The sequence below is a fragment of the Myxocyprinus asiaticus genome, chromosome 31 (genome assembly GCF_019703515.2).
Source record: "Myxocyprinus asiaticus isolate MX2 ecotype Aquarium Trade chromosome 31, UBuf_Myxa_2, whole genome shotgun sequence".
Taxonomy (NCBI): Eukaryota; Metazoa; Chordata; class Actinopteri; order Cypriniformes; family Catostomidae; genus Myxocyprinus; species Myxocyprinus asiaticus.
The window spans coordinates 20387149-20402988 of NC_059374.1; positions in this window are offsets into that span (position 1 = coordinate 20387149).

Below are 15840 nucleotides of genomic sequence, written 5' to 3' on the forward strand. Positions count from 1 at the left end.
TATTGGACAGAGACCTATTCAAAGTCTATGATGTTACATAGAAACACATGTTGCATGGTCAACAATGGGCAAAAACTATTTCCATTAAAAAAATTATAAATTATATATATAAATTATATATATATATATATATATATATATATATATATATATATATATATATATATATATATATATATATATAAAGTATAAATAATCTTGTGGTAGTTTAAAAGGAATCAGTTTGGAAATGATCTTCTTCGTATTTTTTACATAGGAATTGGCAAGAAAAGTACAGATGGCACTGACAGCTAAGGGAAATGTGTTTCTGCCAAAGTTTTGTTTGATGAGTCCACAAATTCGAGAATAGCAGTTCTCATTTCATGTCTGGGCAAGAAAATTAGTGTTGACAGTAGCATTTATCACTGTCACGCTTAATATTCCCGTTCTGAAACTAATAATTCACCATCAGTGTCTGACAGTTATTCAAATTCAAGTATTTTCTTTCTCTTCTGTTATCTCTTCTAAAATAAACTATTATATTAACACGGAGAGACGGGGTGAATTACTTAGTGCTTAATTATTTGTATTTGCTGACATCTGCTGGTAAGGTCAAATAATGCAAGCATTCTCCTGCAATTTGGCCTTCTTTCCTGTAGAGGTCAGGCTTGTAACATTTTAAAAATGCAATCGGTCAACTGTAGCATGGCGTCGAGCGATCCAAAATCTGATTGACTCCCTTTAAAGCAAGAAGAAATTATATATGTTTAAGTGGGCAACAACGGATTGCAAATCCTACCAGATACTCAGATACTCCTGTCCTAGATAAACAATCTGTCTTTCAGTAATCAGAGCCCACTGGATACTGCATGTGTAAGAACAGTACAACACTTCTTCTGGGGTTGTGCTTGGCAGCATATATTCATTTTATTTACATAACTTATATATTTTAGAGCCATTGTAAATAATTTTTAAAGGGAGTATCATATCAATGTAATAGATTGTATCTCAGATGTATTTCACCCTTATGTTGCTGAGATGTAGAATTTCAGCTGAAGGATTGTAAGAATCTTACAACTTAAAGGGATAGTTCACCCAAAAATGAAAAGTCTCTCATCATTTACTCACCCTCATGCCATCCCAGATGTGTATGACTTTCTTTCTTCTGTTGAACACAAACGAAGATTTTTATAAGAATATTTCAGCTCTGTAGGTGTATATAATGCAAGTGAATACCATTTTGAAGCTCCAAAATGTACATAAAGAAAACATAAAAGTAATCCATAATTTTTGGTGGTTTAATCCATGTCTTAAGAAACGATATGATAAGTGTGGGTGAGAAACAGATCAATATTTAAGTCCAGTCCAGTCCAGTAGGTGGCGATATGCACGAAGAATGCAAATCACCAAAAACAAAAGAAGGATTTTAAAGTGAAAGTGGATATTTAGAGTAAAGAAATTGACTTAAATTTTCACCCGTTTCTCACCCACACCTATCATATAGGCATATAGTCTATCATATATTTAACCACTGGAGTCTTGTGGATTACTTTTATGTTTCCTTTATGTGATTTTTGGAGCTACAAATATCTGGGCACCATTCACTTGCATTTTAAGGACCTACAGAGCTGAGATATTCTTCTAAAAAAATCTTCATTTGTGTTCTGCAGAAGAAAGAAAGTCATACACATCTGGGATTGCATGAGTGTGAGTAAATGATGAGAGAATTTTATTTTTGGGTGAGCCATCCCTTTAAACTATGATTGCTTTTCCATTAATGTATAATCCATTCTGTTTGTTTGCATGCCATTTGTTTGGCTCACATTTTATGCTTCCTGCAGGACAATGGATTTGACATGACAGCACATATACATTAGAATTTGAGGCATGTATGCAATTTATGATCATCATAATTAAAGCCACATTTAATTGTAAACAGTTTCCAGATTCTTTGGATTTCGTGCATGTTCTGAGCACAAATATCTTGCAGTCATTTTCATTTTCAAGCTAATAAATTCCCGTTTGTAGAGATAAACACCTAATGTAATGATGTTTTCCAGAGAAGAATCGCCCCACTGTGACAAATGAGAGAGGGCTGAATTACTGCCATTGAATGTAGCTGCAAAACGACTGTCTAATAAAAATGAACCAAAACAATTGAATCCATTACATGCCTCTAAATGCCTTGATTCCAAAAAGCAAATTGGAATAAACAATTCTAGTTTGATTATGGTTAGTTGATCGCCCCCCCCCCCCCCCCCCCACATAATGCAAATTAAGACAGATTAAGTCTCAAGTGTGGGTTGGTTTGCATTTATGAAACAACAATAGGCACATTTTCAATGACAAAAAAGTATAACGTACACAAACAAACAAATAAACTGATCAAGCTATCTGTTCATTATCATGCTGGTGTTTAAATTCAGTCTGATACTGAAACGTGATGTTCTTTTATTACAGGAATAGTTCACCCAAAGATAAAAAATTCTCTCATCATTTAATCACCCTCATACCATCCCAGATATGACTTTCTTTCTTCTGCTGAACACAAATTAAGATTTTTAGAAGAATATCTCAGCTCTGTAGGTCCATACAATGCAAGTGAATGGGTACCAAAACTTTGAAGCTCCAAAAGCACATAAAGGCAGCATAAAAGTAATCCATAAGACTCCAGTGGTTTAATCCATATCTTTAAAACAGATATGTTAAGTGTGGGTGAGAAACAGATCAATATTTTAGTTGTTTTTACTATCAATCTCCACTTTCACATTCACTTTCTTCTTCTTTTGTTTTTGGTGATTCACATTTTTCATCCATATCGCCACCTACTGCCTTTATGTGCTTTTATGGAGCTTCAAAGTTTTGGTACCCATTCACTTGCAATGTATGGACCTACAGAGCTGAGATATTCTTTAAAAAATCTTTGTTTGTGTTCAGCAGAAGAAAGTCATACACATCTGTGATGGCACAAGGGTGAGTAAATGCTAATATTTGGGTGAACTCTCATTTTAAGGTCAGATGTGTCCATTGGCATAAAAACATTTGATATTGAATGATATTCTGAAGATTTGTGTGCACCACATGCTACATGAAAATTTCAATTTGAGAGTCCCTGAATAGGGGCCAGGAAGCATTTTGCCTTCCTTAAAAAGATGGAATAACACCACATTACATCCGCTACTATGGCCACATCTAAGCTTGTGATGATTGATTCATGAGTGCTATCAAACTTCTTCCAAGCCCAATAACGTCAATCTTCAAAGAGAATAAGCCATACTTTAAAGAATGGTCTTTTTATCCTGTTCTTTGTTATTGATTGTGTGATACACTATATGAAAGCAGCAGAGAGGTAGATGGAACATTCACCTTTCATTCCCCACACCTTAGTCTCCATTCTCATTCCCACACAGAAAGAGCAATTCCCCATTTTGGCCCAACAGATGTTGTTTTGATCAAAATAAAAATAACACAACTGAAAAAGAAACAAAAAGAAACAAAAAACTATAATGAAAACCGTACTGTTCTTAAATTTGTACACAAAGCAGATATAGACCTTTTGCTTGAACCTGATGGTGTTCAGTTTCAGATTTTGAAAAGACACAGTAAACAATAAGGCTCTACATAGAGCTGGCATACTGTATTTTCATTTCCTGCACTCGCCTTGTTTTCAGCCATACTGGAGAGCTCCACATTATTATTATTATTATTATTATTTTATTTAAAATGATCCCTGAATATGAATCTTTTATTTGCTGTGTCCTTCTGTTTGTATCCTGCATAACACCAAGCTGTTTGACACATTTCTTCTTGTACAGTGGTGAGGGGCAATATACTCACACATTCACACACACATTTATATTGTGCTTTTCATAACTCAGCAGTAGGACCACAGTATTGTGTTTGAACAACCTTTCTCTGTTTTTCTTTCTATATTTGTCCTATTTTTTCTTAACAAAACAATTTCAGTACCTATTATATTTATAATTTCAAATAATACAATTATGCCAAATCACTTAGTATAGTTCACCTAAAAATGAAAATTCTCTCATCATTTACTCACCCTCATACCATCCCAGATGTGCATAACTTTCTTTCTTCAGCAGAACACAAATGAAGATTTGTAGAAGAATATCTCAGCTCTGTAGGTCCATACAATGCAAGTGAATGTTGGCCAGAACTTTGAAGCTCCAAAAATCACATAGGTCCACATAAAAGTAATCCATAAGACTCCAGTGGTTGAATCAATGTTTTCAGAAGTGATTTGATAGGGGTGGGTGAGAAACAGATCAATATTTTAGTATAATTTTCTATAAATTCTCCTCCCTGCTCAGTCAATCTCCACTTTAACTTTCACATTCTTCTTCTTGTGTTTTTGGTGATTCACATTCTTCATGCCAACGCCCCCTTCAGAAGATATGGATTTAACCACTGGAGTTTTATGGATTAATTTTAGGCTGCATTTATGTGCTTTTTGGAGCTACAAAGGTCTGGTCACCATTCACTTGCATTGTAAGGACCTACAGAGCTGAAATATTCTTCTAAAAATCTTTGTTTGTGTTCTGCTGAAGAAAGAAAGTCTTACACATCTGGGATGGCATGAGGGTGAGTAAATTATGAGAGAATTTTCTCTTTTGGGTGAACTATTCCTTAATTTCCTTTCACACAAATCAACATCCTAAAATGGCAGATTATCAGTTCATAAACACTAACTTTTCATCCTGTTCCTCACACAATGCTATCTAATGACATCAAAAAACATTTATTATAGCGCATGACTTTTTGATTTACATAACTGTAACGGGGTTCAGGATGGGCAAGGAGGAGGCGGGAACCGGCAGAAGAGTCAACATAACTTTAATGACATAACTGAACTTAAACAAAAATAAACACACAGACACACACACACACAGTGGCCACGTGTGTCTCTCTCCCTCTCTAATTGGTACCTCCAGCTCATCTTTATCTCCCTCCCGGCTGATTAGGACAATTCAGCACCGGGCGTGCATCCTCACGGCCTGGCCACGCCCTCATCCTTGTCACACTCCTTCAATGCCCGATTCATGCCGGGAAAATCCCCCTTCCTGGAGTGGAGGTGTTGCCCTTTCGGCCGTCCTTCTGCCGGCATGTCTTCCCCGCCTCTCTGGAGCCTTGGGAGAGATGTAAGTCGAAAGTGTCATAGAAGCACATGACTGATTCAGAAATTGCTTTTTTCATGTCACATTTGTTTTTTATGACACTGTCGACTCAGTTAGGTTTAGGTTTAAGGTTTAGGGTAGGGAGGTTGGTGTTGATGTTTTAAAACTTGATAAAGCAGTAACCTTAAAAACCTTGTCTGTTTAGCAGAAAATGTATCTCACTTTAGCACCTCTAAGTGGACATTTCACCTCGGAACTGCTGCAATATGTATAAGTGAACTTACAATGCAAGTGAATGGTGACCAGACATTTGAAGCTCCAAAAATCACATAAAGTCCACATAAAAGTAATCTATAAGATTCCAGTGGTTAAATCCATATCTTCAGAAGTGATATGACCAACAAAGCTGAGATATTATTCTAAAAATCTTTGTTTGTGTTTTGCAGAAGAAAGTCATACACATCTGGGATGGCATGAGGGTGAGTAAATGATGAGAGAATTTTAATTTTTGGGTGAATAATCCCTTTAATAAATTTTTATCAATTTATAACATGTAAAACATGTCACAACTTGTCCTGAGAAAACAATTGAACCTTTTTGTTCAAATCAACCTTCATTATATATTTGACCCTTGCCTGAATGTATGCTAGTGTGATTATATTGTGTTTACTTGTTTACCCAACAGCTGTAGAAAAAAATATCATATTGTATTTTTAAAATATTCTTATCTTACGATGGTTTTAACAAGGTGTTTCAAACCAACATAAAAGCCATTTCTACAGAAAACACATTTATTTTAATGGGTTATTGACTCAAAGCCCTTGTGACAACTTCCCAAAGTGACAACTAGTCCCAGTTTCCCCTAATAGTTTTACACACCAAAAATGTCCCGTCATTATCAAAATTTGATTAAGATATTAACACAGATATTTAACTCAGTATGTCAAGATCAGTCAAAAACAGCACTGACAAAAACACACTTTGCAGATGTCTAACCCATTGCTCAGTTTGTAATCAACAAGAAATTGCATTTAGCAGTTTATTGTTCTCTGCTGCAGATATGCTCCATTATTGAAGTTAAAGAATATCAACAGCAGAATATCAGCAGTCCTCTCAAATACCCCACAGTATGTTCTAATGTGAGGCTTGTCAGTGAATGCATTAGAAATACAGTATATGATTCAACTCTAGTCAGCTGGAGCTGTCTGTCAAGAATTCATTTGTATTCACAAGCCTTTTACTATGCACGTTTTCTTTTGTCATGAGCTTCTTATCAGTTTTCAGTTCTCTGCTTGACTCCTTTGTACACACAAACATTTCTTTATGACGATAGCTCACTCTGGGATCAATCCGCCAATTCAAATGACCCTGCTATACCAAAAAGGCTCATGTAACCCTTTTATGTGTCTTCCTTCAAAGGCCAGAATGCGAATGCTCTGTTTGAGTCGTCCTACCTATTGAATACAAAGAGCAATCAAAGATAGGGGCACAGGGACAATGCATATAATTGGGGGGTATCAGATTCAATTTGCTGCACATCATTTAAATGGCAATTAGGTGATTTTTCAGCAAGACAAGTGTGCTAGCTAAGAGCATGGGTGAAGTGAGCAATCACACCAAGGGAGTCCTTTAGTTTTGTGTGACTGAAGTTAGATCATTTGCATGTCAATGTGATATGGTGGAAATGTGGAGAAATACACCAATCACAGAGCAGCTTCACTGTTAACACAGTGATTGCACAGACACATACATAGTCTAGTTTGGTTCTGCTAATGAACACTCAAAGAAACGGCTACAACACATTATCAGGTGCGCTGAAAATATAATTGGCTGCAAGCTTCCATCCCTGGGTGAGCTCTACAGGTCTACGCCAGTGAAGCGGGTCACAAAGATTATTGAAGATTCCACCCACCCTGGTCATTGCTTATTTCAAAAGTTTCCCTCTGGGAAATGTTTGAAAGAAATCCAAACCGAGACAAACAGACACCTACACAGCTACTTTCTCAATGCTGTATTTCTACTTAATATGCACCTTAACTGTGTCTCCATACGCCCTGCACAATCACACACACAAACACACAGTGTAGATTATTAAAAGATTAGTCAATTAAATTTAATCTAACTTTGTCATACAACTGAAATGCACAAATCTTAAAAATAGACTGAAATATATTTTTGAATGAATATTTTGTGTGTATTGTAATGAATACACATCTCAGTGTATTTATTGTAACTTTATTGTTTTATATTGAGCAGATTTTCAGTGTGACAAAGGTAAATTCCTGCACCTCATACTTATTACAAAAAGAGTAAAAAACATAGGCAACTGAAAGATATACTGAATCTGACATGCAGGTGAGGTGGTGACAGCATTTTATTGTCAAATTAAAAGACTTGCTTAAACGAAATGTACAGTATCATTTTTTGATATGATAAATTCATATAATTATATATTAATCATGTTACTGTATGTTGTACCAATGTTGTTCAATCACATTGGTATAATAATAACAAAAATGCCTGACCTTTACACAACCATGTGTGGAGAATCTAAGGACTAAAGACTTGTAGCGATGCAAGGACAGACCGAGAAATATGCATGACTTGCACCTCCCTGGCGTATCACTTCAATAACACTGAATATTGATGTGATTGTTGATTTGTTCTGTGGGCACTAAAAATGCCCTCTCTGATAGTTTTCAGAACAAGAGCACAGAGCAGAGCAGCACAGCTAGAATAACAGGACAAAAAATAATCCAGGTGCATGTGATGGAAGACTTTTACCATGCAGGTTTTGTTTAAAATGCTTTGTGCATATTAGCCATCTTAGAGGTTTGCATTTTGTTATTTTATCGAAATATTCTGCTTTTAGGATTGTGAAATGGTCTGTTTCCTGTTTTACCTTCCTCATACGCTCTCAGAAGAAATGAATCTATATAGAACCTTAAAGGCTTTTCGTTCTCATATTTAGAAACCCTTAATAAGTAATATCACATGAGCAAGAGTGCTATTGTTCAGAATATCAGCACTGCTGTGATAGACTAACAGCATGAGTGGAATATTGCTTTAAAACAACAGTTCAGCAAGTAAGTAAATAATATTGAGTATCTTATATTTCAGACAAAAACTGGCTTCACACTTTTCTTCTCTGCCAACAAAATCACAAGAAGCCAAACTCGAGCCAAACAACTCGCTTTCTGCACTGCTCTTATAGTGGTGTTTCATTTGTAAACGAATCAGTGTTTTGAATGAATCTTTTAATTGAATATAATGTTCTTGTTCAATTCTGTTGTTTACTTTATTGTAATGAATGTCTCAATTGAGTCTTTTCACAAATTAGTTGAGCCAGTGACTCACTCACAACATAAAATTTGCTCATTTGTCACCACCTACTGGAGTAAATATGCAATCGTAAGAAATATTTACTGAACAACTCACTGAATTAAATAAAAATGAATGATGAATCAAAATTCCCACAACTATTTGGAAAGCCGTAAACACAGAGAAGTGGAGCGATATAAATAGTGAAGCGTCCCAGTGCTGTTATAACCAGATTTGAGGACCGGAACTATCTGTTGTATTAGATTCCATATGAAATCCTTGAGTTAAATCAAAAGAGTTTTTACAGGTTCCAAACATGAAATCATAACATTTTATGGTTTTTGTTTTTGTTTTATTGGCACAAAATTTCATAGATATTTAAAGAAATTAGTTCACTTTATCACTGAAAGAAATACGCATAGACATAACACAATAAACTTTAATTATTATTTACTTTATTTCTTTTGTGCCAGAAATGTCATTGTTTTTATATATAACCTTTATTGGCATAAAAAGTTATTTGATGTAAAGATCCCTAGGGTTCTATATAGAACTCATTGTGATGTCACAGTTTGGTGACAAATGCTCATGAGAGTTAAAATCAGTGTTAAGTTATTTTACAGAGATAATGCACATGTGAGAACAGGGGCAGCTCATCAAACAATGTGGCTATTAAAAAGAAAGCATGGATGAAACCACAATCAAGACAAGTGTACTGCAGAAAAAGATTATAAAAAGGGAATTATTTATATCCGTCCCAGCTTTTATCTGGTGGAAAAGGTGGTCATCTGCTGAATATTTAACGTCATGGTTACTTGTGTAACCTCCATTCCCTGATGGAGGGAACGAGATGTTGTGTCGATGTCATGAAAATTGGTGAGTAGTATTTGCATGCCACTCTCCTGGACATACGGGTATAAAAGGAGCTGGTATGCAACCACTCATTCAGGTTTTATGCTGAGGAGCCGAGACAAGGTCCGGCCATTTCAGCGGGTAGTTCAGCGCTGTGGCAGGAGGGACACAACGTCTCATTCCCTCCATCAGGGAACGGAGGTTACACAAGTAACCATGACGTTCCCTATCTGTCACTCACTCGACGTTGTGTCGATGTAGTGACACTAGGGGTCCCTATACGAAACGCCACAACTGGCTGAACTGTGTTACGTGAACTGGCGGTGTGTGGTGGGCAGACCACTGTGTACCTCATAGCCAGCACACCAGGTCGACACGTAACCTCCCCCAACATAGTTATGAGTGTCAAACGGCCCTTTGGGGACAAGTCGACTACCTATAAGATAGAGACAGGCTAACCTAGTCGTGGCCTCTTTTCCCCTTCTTTTTTTTCCACTCCCTAAAAAAGAAGGGGGTTTATCCGACTGGAACGCCAGGTCTAGTGGGTGGGTGTCCCTCCCAAGGGGAAGACACCGCGGAGACCACACCTCGCCCAAAGAGGTGGGGGGGGATATTTAAGTGGAAAAATGTTCGACCATGTGGAGAGTCTTCAAGGTAGATCCTACCCAACGGGGGAGGAGTTACTACAAACATGGAGACTGGGGCAGCTGGGGTCTGCCCAAGGAAGACGCAGTTTGCCAACAAGGAAACGAATTAGCGGAAGATATATGTCGCATGGGGTTAGCCTTAGAGGGAACCGCCACATGCGGAGCACCTACCCCAGAACAGGACTCTTAGTTAGCACGTGTACTGGGCCGACAGTGAGTCTCTCCAAAAACTCGACTGCCACAGGGCTCGGAGGAAGTCAACCAGGGAACACTACTAGTTTGTGAACACTACTAGGAATTAATGGCGCACGTCTTCAGCTCAAAAGGAGGTGGAAGGCGCTATGTGCAATCGATACACCCGGCCAGCTATCCCGGGCTTATCTGCTTGTATTGCGTGCCACTACCTGGGACGAAACCGGTTCCACCCGGAGGTTGTAGAACCTTGCAAAGGTGTTGGGTGTTGCCCAGCCTGCTGCTCTGCAAATGTCTGTTAGAGAGGCACCCCTGTCCAGGGCCCAGGAGGCCGCTACACCCCTGGTAGAATGGGCTCGTAGCCCTACCGGGGTGGCATGTCCTGGGCGTGATATGCCATAGTTATGGCATCAATGAGCCAGTGGGCGATCCTCTGCTTGGACACAGTGCTTCCTTTCCGCTGTGCACCAAAGCAGACAAAGAGCTGCTCAGAGATCCTAAAGCTTTGCGTGCGATCCAAATAGATGCGTAAAGCGCGCACCGGACACAGCAACGACAGGGCTGGGTCTGCCTCCTCCTGGGGCAGCACTTGCAGGTTCACCACCTGGTCCCTAAAAGGGGTCGTGGGATCCTTGGGCACATAGCCCAGTCGGGGTCTCAGGATCACGTGAGAGTAGCCCGGACCGAACTCCAGGCACGTTTCACTGAAGAGAACGCTTGCAGTTCTCCTACCCTCTTGATGGAAGTGAACGCAGTCAGGAGGGCAGTCTTCAAGAAGAGTGCCTTAAGCTCGGCTGACTGCAAAGGCTCAAAGAGGGCTCTCTGTAGACCCTGAAGAACTACAGAGAGGTCCCATGAGGGAACGAGGCATGGTCTGGGGGATTCAGCCTCCTGGCGCCTCTTAGGAACCTGATGATCAGGTCGTGCTTCCCTAAGGACTTACTGTCGACTACATCGTGGTGTGCTGCTATGGCGGCAACGTACACCTTCAAGGTGGAAGGGGACAGCCTCCCTTCCAACCTCTCCTGCAGGAAGGGAAGCACTGATCTGACTGCGCATCTCTGGGGTCTTTCCGTCGGGAAGAACACCACTTAGCGAACAGACGCCACTTAAAGGCGTACAGGCACCTCGTAGAGGGGGCCACAGCCTGAGAGATCGTGTCTACCACCGCAGGTCTTCCACGTCCCATCCAGGGGTCAGACATGGAGATTCCAGAGGTCTGGTAATGGGTGCCAGACGGTGCCCCATCCCTGAGAAAGAAGGTCCTTCCTCAGGGGAATTCACCAAGGGGGGTCTGTCGTGAGTAGCGTGAGGTCCGAGAACCACGTCTGTGTGGGCCAGTAGGGTGCTACCAGGATGACCTGCTTCTCGTCCTCCCTGACCTTGCACAGGGTCTGTGCAAGTAGGCTCACTGGGGGAAACACATATTTGCACATGCCAGGGGGCCAGCTGTGTGCCAGTGTGTTTATGCCGAGGGGGGCCTCAGTCAGGGTGCACCAGAGCGGGCAGTGGGGAGGATTCTTGGGAGGCGAACAGGTACACCTGTGCCTGTCCGAATCGACTCCAAATCAGCTGGACCACCTGAGGGTGGAGTCTTCACTCTCCCCTGAGGATAACCTGTCGTGATAGTGTGTCCGCTGTAGTGTTGAAGTTGCCCAGGATGTGAGTGGCTCGCAGCGACTTGAAGTGCTGCTGACTCCAGAGGAGGAGGCGGCAGGCAAGTTGTGACATACAACGAGAGTGCAGACCGCCTTGGCGGTTGACATATGCTACAGTTGCCGTGTTGTCTGTCTGAAGTAACACGTGCTTGCCCTGGATCAACGGCCAAAACCTCCACAGGGCGAGCAGAATTGCCAGCAACTCGAGACAGTTGATGTGCCAATGCAGTCGCGGGCCCGTCCATAAGCCGGCGGCTGCATGCCCGTTGCAAACAGCGCCTCAGCCTGTTTTGGAGGCGTCCATCATGACCACAACGTGCCTGGAGACCAGTTCACCTGCCCGTAGAAACGAGAGGTCGGTCCAAGGGCTGAAAAGACGGTGACAGACCGGTGTGATGACCACGCGATGTGTCCCACGGCACCATGCCCATCTCGGGACTCGAGTCTGAAGCCAGTGCTGAAGCGGTCTCATGTGGAAGTACGCGTCCTTCAGGTCTACTGCCGCGAACCAATCTTGATGCCGGACACGCCAGAATGCGTTTTTGCGTCAGCATCTTGAACGGGAGTCTGTGTGAAGACCGGTTCAGTACTCGCAGGTCCAAGATTGGCCGCAACCCACCGCCTTTTTTCAGTACGATGAAGTAGGGGCTGTAAAACCCCTTTTTCATCTCGGCCGGAGGGACAAGTTCTATCGCGCCCTTCCGTAGGAAGGTAGCGATCTCCGCGTGCAAGGTAGCAGCGTTTTTGTCCTTCACCAAGGTGAAGTGGATACTGCTGAACCTGGGCAGACGCCTGACGAACTGAATCGCGTAGCTGAGTTGGACGGTCCAGACCAGCCATCGCGACAGATTGGAAAGCGCAAGCCACGCATCCAAGTTCCGCACAAGGGGGACCAAAGGGACAACGTCGTCGGACGTACGGCAGGTGGGGCCTCGCGGCAGGGCGGAGCCCGAGATGCCACACCATGTCGTGGCCGTGCTGAGTCTAGGGACATCAAAGCACTTACCTGGCTCCTTGTGACCACCCCCAGAACAGCCTGGGACGGGGGAGGAAGAGGTCTGTCCTCGTGACCCGTGGAGACTGTCACATCGGGGGCGGATTTGTGCCATAGCTGGGCGCTCAGGGGCAGGAGACCGCCGCTGGAGTGCCAAACCCGCCAAATAGAGCGGTGGACAGTGGTCGTGATGATGGTCGTGCACACCGGGTACATGACCCAGGGAACAAGGAAACCGCTCTTGCTGAACTCTTGAGTACTGCAGCCACTTGGACATGCAGCGCAATTAAATGCAAAGGCAACAAAAAGATTCTCCCCCCAGCCTTCGACCGGGGGATGGAGAGGTCTGCTTACCAGCTCCAGAGCAGCGGGTTTCGTTGTCCCTGGGTCACCGTCTCAAGGGCGCTTCGAAGCCTTTCACGGGTTCTTGGCGGCCTCGAGATGGGTGGCGTCTGCTTCCTGCAGTGGGCTCCACGCCGGGGCTGGGCTGAAGGGGCGGGCTGTGGCGGAGCCGATGCAGTCACCACAGGGGGACGCCCTTGGGGATGAGCAGACGGCACTGTCTCCGCGTGAGCAGTGCCAAGACACAAAAGACAGTGATCGTGACAGTCAGAAGGCGAGAGATAACGAGCGCAACCAGGAATAACACACAATCGGAAAGGCATCTTTAAAAAGACGCGTCTTTTATATTAGAAATATACTCTTTTAGAGAAATATAGTCTTATTTCTGCTGAAGCGCCCAGGGGCATTCTCTGCAGTGCACCAGTGCAGAGGAGGGAGAAGCCGCTGAAATGCGCCGTCAGATCCAGCAGAGGTGAATGAACAGTTGTGGGAATTCAGCTCAGTGAGCATGACCGTTCAACTCCGAAGAGAAAATCTGAATGAATGGTTGCATACCAGCTTCTTTTATACCCGTATGTCCAGGGGAGTGGCATGCAAATACCACTCGCCAATTTTCATTGGCATTTTATCAAAGACCAGAGGTGTCTCGGGCTCCCAAGAGTGACCCCTAGTGTCACTACATCGACACAATGTTGAGTGAGTGACAGATAGGGAATAACTATAAGATAACTTATAATAATAACTTATAACAATAAGAATTTTTGCACTTGTCAAAATCCACCAGAATTAGTTTGAATGGTTTGTTTGAATACAGGGGGACCAGTATTTATACCATGATCAATGTAGATGCTTCATGCTGCAATCCCCCCTCCCCCCCCGCAATATTCAAGCCAAATCTACACCCTTGGTTGTATGTGCTTCGAATAGTGACAATGTAGCTAATACAGTAGCTCATTTTAAAGGAATAGTCTTATTATACTTATTATAAATTAACATTTAGGGTGCTTTCACACTTGGTTTGATTGCTTGGACCAAACCTGAGTTCGTTTCATGTTATTTGGGTCCGAACCGCAGTCCGATTACGTCATCAACATGAATACAAGTGGCAGCTGTTTTCCATTGTAACTAGGGCTACATCCACATGAATCCAGATACATTTGAAAACATTGTTTTTCGTTTTCAAAATGCTCTCCTTCCACACTGCCATTTTCAAGCATTTTCCAAAAGTTGCTCGTCCACACTGAAACGTATGAAAATACTTACATCCCCTTACTGCACATGCGAAAAATCACCTTTCTATGTATGGTGTGAAACACATCTGTCCTCGTGTTCCGCCGCTGGACAGCTATTCCAAGTAAACTTCCCACCATCTTTGAAGGAATGCAACGTGAAGGTTGAACAAAGTAACATTTATCTTTAGCAACTCTATCAAAGTGAATAGCAGGCAAAACAACTGAGCTACAGCATGGGCCACCATCTTGATTGTTTTGGGTTGAATGGATCACATGACTGCATCACATAACAACAAATATGTCATCGTTTTCAGATATTTCTGTTTTCCCTGTCCACACTACAATGCGAAGATGGCGTTTTCAAATGTATCCACTTGGGAGAGTGTTTTCGAAAAGCTCAGTTTTCGCTGTCAAAACTACTGTCTCAGTTTGGATGGAAGGCCAAAACGTAGAGAAAAAGATGCTTTTTCAAACTAAAACGTATTAGTGTTGACATGGCCTAGCCTAGATAACAACTCAAGAAGACATCAGCTTCACTTAACTGTGTTATTTAAGTATTAGTCTCTTTGGATTTACCACCATAACTTTACATGAACAGAACGACACTTACACTATATGGCCAAAATTTTGTGGACACCCCCTTCTAATTAACGAATTTGGTTACTCCATTAAATCCAGTAAAGAAAAATCTTAATGTTTCTTTATGTAATGGCTTGGGCTTTGTGTGCTTCCAAATTTGTGGCAACTGTTTGGGGATAGCCCTTTTCTGTTCCAGCATGACAATGCCCCTGTGAACAAAGTGAGGTCCATAAAGAAATGGTTTACTGTGTCTGGTGTGGAAGATATTGACTTGCCTGCACAAAGCCCAGACCTGAACCCCACTGATCACTTTTGGGGTGAACTGGAACAGCAACTGTAAGTCAGGCCCCTTCGACCAACATCAGTTCCTGACCTCACTGATAGCCTTGTGTCTGAATGAGAGCAAATCCCTGCAGCCATTTTACTACATACACTATAGTGGAAAGCCTTCCCAAAAGAGTGGAAGCTGTTATTACAGCAAAGGGGGAAATTGATGCCTAAGGTTTTGAAATCAAATGTTCATCAAGCACATATGGTGTCCACAAACTTTTGGCCATATAGTGTATGTTATAAAGGTATATATAGCAATTAGCAAATGAACAAAGGTCAAAAGTGGGTATTTTTTTCTCCATTATTAAATTCCACCTTCATTAAAATTCACTTGAGAACAGAGATGTCTCTCTCCTTTCCAAATATCAAACCATTCAAACACCTTAGAAACTTGTTTGCTCAGAGCAAACCATGTATATTGCAGTCTAATTATGCAATTTCTCACAAACTGTCATGGTTGGCCATTTTATAAAGTTTGACAGCCCTCAGATAATTACATAATGTGACAAATTTGATCATTACCAAGAAAAAATTAAATCCTGTGCTTGGGCGCATTAGGCATGGCAGCCTCACACGGCC